The sequence below is a fragment of the Mustela nivalis genome (genome assembly GCF_964662115.1).
Source record: "Mustela nivalis genome assembly, chromosome: X".
Taxonomy (NCBI): domain Eukaryota; kingdom Metazoa; phylum Chordata; class Mammalia; order Carnivora; family Mustelidae; genus Mustela; species Mustela nivalis.
Window position 1 is genome coordinate 111,650,874 of NC_139040.1, and position 13,579 is coordinate 111,664,452.

Below are 13,579 nucleotides of genomic sequence, written 5' to 3' on the forward strand. Positions count from 1 at the left end.
TGGACCCCTTCTCAGATAATGTTTTTATAAGCATAAAGTCAAATATATAGGATTTCAAGAGAAGCTGATTATATTGAAATATAATTATTAAAATATTAAAAATGTTATACAATTTGTCTTCCATTAAGTTATCAAGTAAGATCCTGAAGCAGATTTAATGACTATTTTTAAATTTTTAAAAAGATTTTAATTATTTATTCGACAGAGAGAGAGATACAGCGAAAGAGGGAACAGAAATAGGGGGAGTGGGAGAAGGAAAAGCAGGCTTCCCACAGAGCAGGGAAATTGGTATGGGGCTCAGTCCCAGGACTCTAGGATCATGACCTGAGCCGAATGCAGACACGTAATGACTGAGCCACCCAGGTGCCCCTAACTATCATAATTTTAAGATACTACTTGATATGTGATATGAAAAAATATGTTAACTTCCAATATTAATATGCCACACAGACTGCTAATTCTGCTATGATGTGTGTCTATGTTCATAATCTAAGGAAATGCTAATTTTAACATCTTCATTGAAGAATGATTGATATTCAAAAATCTGCACGTACTTAGTGGATATAGTTTAACGAGATTAGATATGTGCATATATTCGAGAAACCATCATTGCAGTCAAGGTAGCAGATATAAATACTGTCTTGAAAAGTTAAAGAAATGCTCATTTTATGTTATTTTATTTTTTATTTTTTAGAAATGCTCATTTTAATTAGATTGGTTGCATTCATTTTCTACAACCTAGTGGACAGACTCTTTGAATCATATTTCAGTACATCTGTTGACAGTAGAATTTTTTGTCTCTCTTGGGGTCTTTTTTGATTTTCCGTTTTTGGTTTAGCTGTGCATTCATTGTTTTCTCAAAGCAATCAAAGCAATCACCAATTTTTAGATAGAAGTAATGATGCCATTGTAATTACCAATTTGATTCTTCTAGAAGTCTAAGAGAAAAAAGACTGTTTATATCTTTTTCATGAATGTTATTTCAGCTCCTAGCACACATGCCACAGAGTTCATGAATGAGTAAATGAACAAATCCATAGAAATTTTTGGCTCACTCACTGTCGATACCTACTCATAGTAAAAGGATGAAAAAAGTACAAAGATAATTGTCTGATAATTGTCTCTTTCTTTTCTGTATAAGTAGAATCATTAGCGATTAATATTGGTGGGTTTTTCCATATATGGCAACTAAAATATATACCCTATTGAGGAAAATTCAGTCTGAACCTCATAATATTCTACAACCAAGACTGCAGATAGGAAAAGTCATTGTATACATAGAAAAATGCATAATTGATACACAGTTGTAGCCCTGTCTAAAATTGGCTATATATTATCTCTTTCCAGGCATTCTCTAATTTTATTGATGTCACTTTATCACGTGTCCCCATAGAGTTTAGCTAGCATAGTAATACATAGTTTCTGAACTCCCTTTTATTAGGTCAATATCTTGTACAGTCTGCACGTCACAGTAATAGTATTATAGGAGTAGTATTGTGATTCCTCGCCTTTGGTATCATTCTCTCTCCTTACTCCAGTCATTCTTGGACAGAGCCAGCACTAAAAGTTGGTGAGTTTGGGGTGAATAGAGGAGTATCTAACCCAAAGTGATTATTTTTTTTAATAATAGTTTATTTTAGGCTTCTCTGCATTGCTTATACTTTTCCTACCCAGCATATTTATCAGAACTTTCCTTGCCACTAAGATGTATACGTTTACAATCATCAAAATGATGTATCCATATGAAACACATAACCATTCCTTTCTCCCCTGCTAACCATATATGCATGGATTCCCAGCCTTCTGGGAACTCACAACATTCATTCTTCTCCAATGTTATATGTTCAAAATTAACATTGAATTCTTCCAAGGAAGAAGGGCCTCTAACTTTATACGTTATTTGATTACATAGAAAAAAACTGTATACTATATAAACCAAATAATATTTTAAACATAAAATAGGTCATTTGTACTTTAAATAAATTATATGCTAAATGAGATATTTGAATGTGGTTTCCTAAGCTGAGACTCTATTCTTGACTACCACATTGGAAGACTTCCCACTTGAAGGTTGGAGGCACACTTTATTCTGGTGTTTGGACCCACTCTGAGTTTTGTGTCATTGAGTATATCTGTGATACTTTGTCTTATATGATCATCTGTCAAGTCAATCCCATATCATAATGGAAGAGTTCTAATGTGCTGACAAAAGTGGCAACATACATCTTTGTCACACAATATTTTTTTTTAACCAGGTTGAGGTATAATTGACAGATATATGGGTTGTGTATATGTGCATGTTTAAATTATACAATGTCATGTTTTGGTATATGTATACACTATGTGATAATTACACAGTAAAGCTAATTTCATTCACCTCACATAGTTATCCTTTTGCATGTGTGTTATGAGAACACTTAAGATCTAGTCTCTTAGGACATTTCAAATATACACCATAGTATATTAACTGTAGTCACCATGTTGTACGTTTGATCTCCAGAGGTTATTCATTCTGCATGACTGAAACTCTGTACCCTTTCACTGACATCTCCCCATTTTCCCCACCTGTCAGCCCCTCGCAACCACCATTCCACTCTGTTTCAATGAATTCAACGTTTTTAGATTTCACATATGAGTAAGATCATGTAGTGTTTATCTTTCCATGTCTGCCTTACTTCACTCAGCATAATGTCAAGGGCCATCCATGTTATTGCAAATGTCAGGATTTCATTTTATCACAGTTATATCTATCACATTTTCTTTATCCAGTCAACTGTCAGTGGACCCTTAAGCCGTTATGTTTTGGCTACCATGAAGAATGCTGCAGTGACCATGGGAGTGCAGGTATTACTGCAGATAGTGATTTTATTTCCTTTGGATATATACACCTTTCAAAGTGAGATTGCTGGGTCATATGGTAGTTCTAATTTTGATTTTTTGAGGAACCTCCAAACAATTTTCCATAATGGGTATACCAATTTTATTTCCACCAACTGTGTACAAGGGTTCCCTTTTCTCCATGTCCTTGCCAACTCCTGTTTTGATAATGCACATCCTAGCAGGTATGAGGGGATATCTCATTGTAGTTTGACTTATATTTCCCTGATTATTGGTGATTTTGAACATCATATTTGTATACTTGTTGGTCATTTGCATGACCAACAAGTATACAATTTATAATTGTATATGTATAAGTATACATATACATAAGTATATGTATAATTGTAAAAGTATATAATTTTAAAATGTTGGTATTATTTACATGCATTTTTTCATTAGTCTCTATTATACTGTTATGAGAAGGCAGGGAAGTACTTAAAGCCTTTTAATGTGGTTTTCTTTTAGCTTCTCCTGCATTTCAGGTTTTGAGAAATTTGTTTGATTTTCATAAATCAAAATGTATAAAAATATCTTTAGGGTAATTATGCATTTTATTATAAAGCAGCACATCAGGTTTTCTTAAAAACATTTAACCTTTACTTAAATCTTCCATATTAATATAACAACTCTCTTATTTTCAAAATATGGCTGGTAGGTCCTTCACAGTCATTTTACTTTTATTCATTTTGTATAACTTTGTTTTAGATGAATCTCGTGTATCACATTGTTGGGCTATGGGTTTTTATGTTATAGAATCTTTTTTAATTGGTTAACTTTTCCTCTTTATACTTACTGATGTGATAAAAAGATTTGATTTTACTCTGTTCCTTTTATCTGTATTATCTTACCTGCTTTTAATATTTTCCCTTTTATTTTTGCTAAACTTTTTTTAAAAATTAATTTATTTATTTTCAGCATAACAGTATTCATTATTTTTTCTCCACATCCAGTGCTCCATGCAATACGTGCCCTCTATAATACCCACCACCTGGTACCCCAACCTCCCACCCCCCCGCCACTTCAAACCCCTCAGATTGTTTTTCAGAGTCCATAGTCTCTCATGATTCACCTCCCCTTCCAATTTACCCCAACTCCCTGCTCCTCTCTAACACCCCTTGTCCTCCATGATATTTGTTATGCTCCACAAATAAGTGAAACCATATGATAATTGACTCTCTCTGCTTGACTGATTTCACTCAGCATAGTCTCTTCCAGTCCCGTCCATGTTGCTACAAAAGTTGGGTATTCGTCCTTTCTGATGGAGGCATAATACCCCATAGTGTATATGAACCACATCTTCCTTATCCATTCGTCCATTGAAGGACATCTTGGTTCTTTCCATAGTTTGGCGACCATGGCTGTTGCTGCTATAAACATTGGGGTACAGATGGCCCTTCTTTTCATGACATCTGTATCTTTGGGGTAAATACCCAGGAGTGCAATTGCAGGGTCATAGGGAAGTTCTATTTTTAATTTCTTGAGGAATCTCCACACTGTTCTCCAAAGAGGCTACACCAACTTATATTCCCACCAACAGTGTAAGAGGGTTCCTCTTTCTCCACATCCCCTCCAACACATGTTGTTTCCTGTCTTGTTAATTTTGGCCATTCTAATTGGTGTAAGGTGATATCTCAATTTGGTTTTAATTTGAATCTCCTTGATGGCTAGTGATGATGAACATTTTTTCATGTGTCTGATAGCCATTTGTATGTCTTGATTGGAGAAGTGTCTGTTCATATCTTCTGCCCATTTTTTGATATGATTGTCTGTTTTGTGTGTGTTGACTTTGAGGAGTTCATTATAGATCCTGGATATCAACCTTTTGTCTGTACTGACATTTGCAAATATCTTCTCCCATCCCGTGGGTTGCCTCTTTGTTTTTTGTTTTTTGTTTTTTTGACTGTTTCCTTTGCTGTGCAGAAGCTTTTGATTTTGATGAAGGATTCGTTTTCTATTCATAATTCAGAAGATTAGCAATCAATTCTATCATTCTGTTTTTTTACTCTATAACTTTAAAAGTGTGTAATCTGAATTACTGAAAGTGTGGTGATGGTGAATCAGATGTATCTGCATTTCAGAATGAAAATCCAAAGTATTTTTTTAAAATTTTAAAAAAGATTTTATTTATTTATTTGATACAGAGAGAAAAAGAGAGAGAACAAGAGGGAGCACAAGCAGGGGGAGTAGGGGAGGAAGAAGCAGGCTCTCTGGAGAGCAGGGAGCTCTAGGTGGGGCTTGATCCCAGGACCCTGGGATCATGACCTGAGCCCAAGGCAGACACTTAACCCCAGGTGCCCCCAAAGGATGCTAGTTCTAAATAATCACAAATATAGGCTACAGGCCTATCTCTGATGAGCTTTACACCCTTATTTATTTATTTATTTATTTATTTAAAGAAATGCAGCATCACTTGTGCTCTTAAAGCCACGGAGGATATTAAAATATGAAAAAGGACATTAATGACTCTGAAATAAAAGTAAAATTGTACATACCATAATGATGCATCTTAAAATCAATGACACTGTACTGAACTATGATATGTAATTATTAAAACCTTAACCGACCTCTCCACCATAAAAGATGATAATATTAACAGACTACTCCTTTCTGTCTCTACTCCCTGATTTTTTTATTATATCTAATATTACAAGCTCTATATTATATACTTTAAAGCAATAATAATCTAGTTCTTGAGGTGTCAGATTAAGATTTTGTGTTTTACTTCCCTCTATGGCAAATGGTGAAGTTATTATACTTTCTTACACCCCATACCATAAACTTATGTTTTTTATTAAGTGAAACTATATGAAATTGAAATTTCCCATTTTTCAAGGTTGAAAGATTCAACTATTGAAAGTTATATGTAGTCTAACCTAATATATTATCATTTTTTCTTAAGTTTTTATAATTTTAACTTGTATCACCATATTTCATTCACAGCCTGGGAGATTTATATACATATAGTAATTACCCCTCTGAAAAATTTATATATATTTTCCAAATCATCTCATCCCGCCTATGGATATCTAGGGCAAGTATTTTTGTCTTTCAACAGGAAGTGAAACAGCAGTTTCTCACATAACACACAAGTTTCTCCAGAACTCAGTCATATGACCACAGCTACTTGTGAGGAAGGATGGAAAGTACGTTCCCAGGGTAGGTGGCAATGTGCTCAGCTTAAACTAAGATGTTTTATTTTTAAAATAAAGATGGTAGGAAAAGATATTTGAGGACAATTAGCAGTCTCTGACACAGATACTGTCTAATTCTTGACATTGATAGACCTACAAAATTTAAATCACTGTGTTAACATTTTATAGCAACTGGTAAAGATCAAAATGAATCTATAATTTCTAAGGAACTAGAGAAAAATTTAAAAACAGAAGAGGGATAATAATGAAAATCTTGAAAAGTCATAAAAAAGCGGAAAATAAGGGGGAAGAGGTAAAATTCAAATCACAAATGGAAACGAAATATTATGACGAAATTAGACTAAATCCGTAATAGAAATTTCTAAATATTTGAGATAAAAATATCTATGATGACATTATAAGGCTAAACATAAGGTAAGACAACCCATATTTTTAAAATAACAACATAATAAGGTTATTAGTTGTATAATCAAGCAAAATAGATTTTAAGTTTAAAAATCATTCAGTGGAATAATGGGATATTTTGTGCTGTCAAATGGAATGGCCCATAAGAATATATATAACGGTTCAGTGTAATTAATCATTCAGTAAGTTAATATCAAAGTGTAAAGTAAAATATTTTCTAAAAATATTGAAAAATGGATGACTTCACAATCATAGAAGGAATTCTTAATATTTTTCTCCTAGAAACTGACAGATCAAGTAAATAAATAAAATTAAGATAGAAACTTTAGGTAAGAGAATTAATAAGCTTATTCAAATAAATTTTGTAGAAAAAAATGTATCTAAGTAACAGAAAATATATTCTTGTCTAGTTGTTCTGGAACACTTCCAAATACCAATACATTATAGACTGCAAAAGAAATTAAAAATTATTTGGGATGGAAAAAAGACTCACATGGGCCACATTTGCTGAATTCTATACAATGAAACATTTGCGCTCTCTCTCTCAAATAAAATCTTTAAATATAAATAAATAAATAAAATAAAAATAAACTGGAGGAAGAACTTCCTCTGCCCTGTGGTCCTTCTAGCTGGACTAAGAATCAAATTGACCTGAGATAGATTAACAGGAGAAAATCAAATTTATTAGGTCTATGTATGGGAAGGGGGTACACACCAACATGAAATTCCAAAGACAGGCAAGGGAAGCTCATATAAGCTACGGAGACAGGTAGGGTCTGAGGATGCAAGGGGAGAAGACTCATTAAGAAAAAGGTTGAAAGGAGCTATGTGGAAAAACAAGATTGTTCTATTATACAGATGAGTTCCCTCCGTGAAGGGGGCCTCTGTTAATGTTTCTTTTCCTGTTCTGGGCTCTCCTTTCCAATGTCAATTAAGGCAATTAAGGGGGAGGCAGAGCATTTACTTTTAACTGGAAATAGTCTTTGTGCCAAAGTTGCACATTTTGGAGTGTCTCATCCTGCGCCCCTTTAACTGAAAACCGTATTATCTATATGACTTCAAAGACAAAGTTATATTGGAATAATATAAAGTAAAAAATATAATGGAAAAATTATAATAAATAATATTTACTTATTTATAAAAAATTTGTAAAATATTAGTACATTATAATAATAAATAATATTTAAACATTATATACAAAAACAAGAATCAGGTTCATCATAGAAAGCTGGGCACCCACATTTCCATCACACTGATCTCCTATCTAACAAAGATCTGATGAAGAGATAAAAAATATAAATGAAAACTTTCAAAGCGTATGGCTAAACAATGTACAATATTTTGGAGACCTTGTCAATTCATTCTGGTCATCAGATTAGCCCTGAGAGTGAAACGGGATAAAGAAAACACTTGGGTGCCTGGGTAGCTCAATTGGTTAAGGGTCTGCCTTCAGCTCAGGTCATGACCTAGAGTCCCAGGATTGAGTCCCGCAGGGAGTCTGCTTCTCCCTCTGACCCCGTCCCTTCTCATGCGTGCGTGCTCTCTCTCTCTCTCAAATAAATAAATAAAATCATTAAAAAAAAAACCTCATAGAAAGAAAATGGTCAGTTTCACCTGAGACTGACATATATATGTATGTGTTTGTGCGTGTGTATACTCACACCTAAAATATACCTGAAATATAATATTGACAAATATAACAGGTTCTTAAAAAGAATAATTATTCATGACTTAGTAGATGTTATCCCAAGAATTCAATGAAGTTTCACCGTTTAAAAAACATCAATGGGGGCGCCTGGGTGGCTCAGTGGGTTAAAGCCTCTGCCTTCGGCTCAGGTCATGATCTCAGGGTTCTGGGATCGAGTGCCGCATCGGGCTCTCTGCTCAGCAGGGAGCCTGCTTCCTCCTCTCTCTCTGCCTGCCTTCTCTGCCTACTTGTGATCTCTGTCTGTCAAATAAATAAATAAAATCTTAAAAATAATTATAACAAACAATGTAATTCTTCTGAGAAATATATTAAAGGCAAAAATAAACTATACAAATATTTGAAAACTTGCTGGAAAAAACTAACATTAACAGCAATTCCTATTAAAATTCTTAGCTAGAAATAGATTCCTTTCTATTTTGAGAAGTCTATTTTATCAGAAATAGAGAGTGAACATGATACCTAAATGTGAATTAATGGAGCAATAATGTTTATCAGTGATACATACCTAAATGTGTATAAAATCATTTGAGCCATTCACAGTTTTTCTGGATTATAAAAAATGTTTAAAATGAGCAAAGATGGATGCCTGTATGGCTCAGTCGGTTGAGCGTCTGACTCTTGATTCCGGCTCAGGTCATGCTCTCAGGGTGGTGAGATGGAGCCAGGGTTGGGCTCCCTTCTCAGCTCAGCTCAGCTCAGCATCTGCTTGTTGCTCTCCCTCTGCTCCTCTCTCCTGAACCCAAATAAATAAATAAATATTTTAAAAATATTATTATTAGCAACAGATGAGATTAATTTCATTTGTAGAACATAAATTGTTTAAAAAGCCGAGCTTTGAAGTTAAATAGTCGTTAGAACCAAATTGCTCAGTCATCTTGATACACACACACACACAAACACACACCAGTCACATTTTACATATGACCAATAAAAAGACCCAGTTTACAATAGTGACCCACTAAAATTTCACCCCAAGTCCAGTGCTGCCTCTCTTTAGTCTGTCTGACGCCCAGTTATCTCTGTTTTCACTGGTCTCTTCTTTCACCCTTGGTTCCCTGCAGTCTTTTTTCAACACAGCAGCCAGAGGTATCTTTTTTTTTTTTTTTTAAATCTCCAGTTAAGAGGTATCTTTTAAAGGTGAAATTAAGTTTGTTCATCACCTCTGATAGATATTTTTTCACTCAGAGTAAAAGCCAAAGACCTGATGGGAGCCTGTACAATCATTGCTCCCTTCGTGCCTTTGACCTCATTTTCTGAAACTATCCATTTAGCTCACTTTGCTCCAGCTACACTGGTTTCTCACCTCTTCTTAGAACATGTCAAACATGTTTTCATCTCAGATGCTCTTCCTTTGCCTAACTACAATTTCTCAGTTATCCACACGGTTACTGTCTCATCAGTTATTTATTTAAAGACTACCCTTTAAGTGGAACCTTCTGGTTCATCCTATCTAGCCTTATATTGCCTACATGAAGTCTCTTTTTTTCCCCCAATTTTTTTTTGTAACACTCACCACTGTCTTACATATTTATTCTGTTTATTCTGTCTCCCCTGTGCATAGGTCTGAGACCATGCAGGTTAAGATCTACACAACTTCAATAGAAACATTTTTTACTCCCTATAGTTGTGTAATGTGTCATTTGCACACAAGTGTAAGGTGGCCCCACCCTTACAGTTGTAATTCAAATACTATTAGGACATGAATTCTTACTGGACATTTTTTGCCCCATCATAGGAGTGAAGTTGAGGGTATTAAGAGATAAGGTCAGAGAAATGATGAGACCTGATTGTAGATGGGCTTTGAAGACCATTGTAAGAACTTGGAATTTACTAGGAGTGCAGGTGGGAGACCTCTAGAGAGTGATAATGAGATGAGTGACCTAATCCAATTTGTACTTTATAGGTTCACTCTGGGGGCACTTGGCTGGCCCAACAGGTAGAGCATGCTACTCTTGATCTCAGGGTTTTGAGTTCAAGCCTCACATCAGGCATAGAACTTATTTTTAAAAGGGTGATGGGGGGGCAGGTTTATTCTAGCAGCTAAGTTGAGAATAGACTGTATGGGGAGGAAAATGGCATTGTGGGTATTAATTAGGAAGCTATTATAATGAATCAATTCAGAGATGATGGCAGCTTGTCAAGAAGGGTTACACACTGGAGGTGAAGAGTTATGGTTGGGTCCTGGATATGTATTGAAGGTAAAGCCAGTAGGAATTGCTGACAGATTGGGCGTGGGATGTAGGAGAAAAGGTAGAGGCAAAGAGGACCAGAAATATTTTGTGTCTGAGCAGCAAGAAGTATGCAGTTGCCACTTATGTAGATGGGAGAAATACCCACAGGGCACATTTGTGTTGGTGTGGGGGCAAGGGAGAAGATTGGTAGTTTGGTTATGGATAGATCAGTTTTCATATTCCTGTTGGATTTTTGGAGAGATATATGTATATATATATATATATATATATATATATATATATATATATGACATTTAACTTTAGGGGGAGACATACAAAAATACACAAACTTGTGCACTTGTCAGAACTGCTAAAATTAGCAACACAAGAAACAACAGGTGTCAGCAAGGATATGGAGAAACAGGACCTCTCTTGCACTCTTGGTGGGCATGCAAACTGGGGCAGTCACTCTGAAGAACAGTTTGGAGGTTCTTCAGAATGTTAAAAATAGAACCATATGATCAGCAATTTGGGCATTTACCCAAAAGATACAAAAATACAGATTCGAAGGGGTACATGCACCCTGATGTGTTGTTGTTGTTTTAAGATTTATTCATTTATTTATTTATTTGACAGAGACCACAAGTAGGTGGAGAGGCAGGCAAAGAGAGAGAGGAGGAAGCAGGCTCCCCATCAAGCAGAGAGCTCAAGAGCTTAAGAGCTCCCAGGACCCTAGGATCATGACCCGAGCCAAAGGTAGAGGCTTAACCCACTGAGCCACCCAGACACCCCCACCCTGATGAGTTTTTTTTTTTTTTAAAGATATATTTATTTTAGAGAGAGAGAGAGAACATGGGGTGGGGGATAAAGGGAGAAGGAGAGAAAGGATCTTGAGCAGATTGCAATGTGGGGCTCAATCTCAATACGCCAAGATCACTGCACCCCAGCAATCATAGCAGCATCCTCAACAATATATAAACTATAAAGAGAACCTAAATGTCCATCGACTGATGAATGGATAAAGAAGATGTGGCATGTGTATATACATATATATGTGTGTGTATATATGCACACACAGATACATGCACATACACACCATTACTCAGTTATGAGTAATATTCAAAATATTCAAAAAGAATGAAATGTTGCCATTTACAACAACGTGGATGGAACTAGAGTATATTATGCTAAGCAAAATAAACCAGAGAAAGGCAAACACCATATGATCTCACTTATATGTGGAGTTTAAGAAAGAAAACTGATGGACATATGGGAAGGGGGAAAAGAAAAAAAGGCAAGAGGAAAACAAGCCTTAAGAGACTCTTGACTCTTAACGATAGAGAACAAACTGAGGATTGATGGAGGGAGGTGGGTGGGGGATGGGCTAGATGGGTGATGAGGATTAGATGTGCACTGGGTGTTGTATGTAAGTGATTTACCACTGAATTCTACTCTAGAAACCAGTATTGCACTGTATGTTCACTAACTAAACTTTAAATAAAAAACATAAAGATACAGACTTGTGATGTATCCATCTATAGGTAGGTTTTTGTTTTATTTGTTTTTATTATTAACTGTGGTGAAAAAATATATAGCATAAAATTTAGCATCTTGACTATTTAAAAATGTACATTTCAGTAATGTTAAGTATTATAGATGGTATTTAAGCCATGCCCATGGGTGCGATCAGCAAGAATAGGTATAAAAAGCAAGGAGAAAATCTCCCCAGATTAGTCCCTGGGGTAAACCAATGTAAACATGATGAGGAAGAACCAACAAGTATAGAAGGAAAAGCCAGTGAGAGGGGAGAAGGAACACTGAGAGTATGGGGTGAATTAAAAGCCAAGAGAAAAACAGTTTCAGGGTAGAAGTAGTGTTAACTGTGTCACATGTTGCTGAATATTCCCAGCAGATGAACACTTAGATTTGGCCATTTGCTTTGGTACTACAGAGCTCATCACTGACAGCGGTGTGTTAACATTAAGGTTTCATCCCCAAAACTTCACCCTGTTCTCTGTCGGTGTACTTGTCTTGTGACAAGTTCTGTCCACAGAGGCAGAGTATCCCTGACCTTGGACTCAGCATTGTTTTGGCTACATATGTGTTAGGATATAAGACTTAATAAGAAAATGCAGAAGCAAGAGGAAGATATTTGTTTTTGTCTTTTTTTAACTGAAGATTGCTAGAACAGGCTTCATCTATGTAGATCTACCCATAGAACTGCCAAACAGATACATATTGTTACTGGTATTAGAAGTTGTGGTCCTGGAATTGCTAAAAAAAATTTGATGGGCTGATAGAACATAGAAAGGAGTTCTAGTACACTAGTTTCTTAAGAGAAATATACTATATTTATGTAATATATGTATAAATTATGTATGTAATATATATATAAATTATATACATAATATACTCTAGTTCCATCCACGTTGTTGTAAATGGCAACATTTCATTCTTTTTGAATATTTTGAATATTACTCATAACTGAGCAGATTTGCCTTTGTCTTGCCCTTCTCTACCAGGAAGAGCAGAATGTGGTCTGGTTAGCCTGTTGGTCCAAGGAGGATGAGGCTCTCTTAAGACAGACCCACACTTCATCTGTAGCTTAGAGCTGTCCCACCTAGCACATGTCTCTATCAAGTGACTTGTAGGTGCACTGCTTTTGACAGACAGATACCAGAGACATTATGTGCTTGTTACATAGTTAATTGATATGGTGACCTTGATGAGAGCTGTGTTGTTGGAATGATGGATAGAGAACCCAACTAAAGTAAGTCCAAAGGAGAATGGGAAGGAAATAATTGGAGATAGTATAGCAACTCTCCTGTGCTGTTTTAGTAATTTTCCCATGACTGGGGTATGAGAAGTAAGAAAGTACCTGAAGAGAGATGTCGAGTAAAAAAATGAGTTTCCTTTTGGATGACAGAAATGACAGCATGTTTGAATGCTGATGAAAATGGTCCAGTAGAATGGGGAAAAATGATGATGCAAGAAAGAATTACTCCAGTCATTTTGGAGGATGCTACGTATACAAGTGAATATTTGGGCCTAGGAAAGCTTCAATTTCAGATTGTCCTGTCATGAAAATCCACACATTTTCTATTAAAATATGCTGTCAAGCTTCTCTCTCAAAGCAGTAAATGTGGAATGAGTGTGGGAAGATATGTAGTAAAGCCAATTTACTGGAATGATAATTTAAAGTCCAGAGATCTTCCTAGGATATGCCTTTAATTAGATGTATGATCTCAGGCAGGTCCTCTAAT